Raw genomic sequence first — 242 nt, 5'->3', positions numbered from 1 at the left:
GCCCCTTCCTCCGCGGCCGCTGCCGGCGGCCCCTCAGCTGTGGGGCAGAGGCGTGTTCGACGATCCGGCCGCTCCCCCCCGCGACTGTGCCGCAGGGGGTGCGGACACGCCGTGCCAGCCCTGCAGGAACCAGCAAGGCAGGCGAGAAAAGGCTCCCTCTCTCCCTTCCCTTCTTCCTGCCGGAGGGCTCCCCTCCTTACCGTGCTGCCGGGGCTCCTCCGCCGCCTCCGGGCTCGCTGGGG

General features: G+C 74.0%; 1 protein-coding gene across 3 annotated transcripts in view; it reads right to left on the bottom strand.

Annotated features, from left to right (window-relative positions):
• The window catches only part of LOC102040510 (fatty acyl-CoA reductase 1-like), a 131,943-nt gene extending 131,707 nt beyond the window's left edge, over positions 1 to 236 (bottom strand). For all 3 annotated transcript variants that reach the window (XR_004082358.1, XM_031061793.1, XM_031061794.1), the window contains exon 1: positions 201 to 236. The gene's annotated coding sequence lies outside the window, so the exon portion shown is untranslated. The remainder of the gene's footprint in view (positions 1 to 200) is intronic.
• Positions 237 to 242: the final 6 nt, after the last annotated feature.

The sequence above is a fragment of the Geospiza fortis genome, unplaced genomic scaffold (genome assembly GCF_000277835.1).
Source record: "Geospiza fortis unplaced genomic scaffold, GeoFor_1.0 scaffold164, whole genome shotgun sequence".
Taxonomy (NCBI): Eukaryota; Metazoa; Chordata; class Aves; order Passeriformes; family Thraupidae; genus Geospiza; species Geospiza fortis.
The sequence above is the reverse complement of the archived record's forward strand: the minus strand, read 5'-3'. Positions and strand labels throughout refer to the sequence as shown.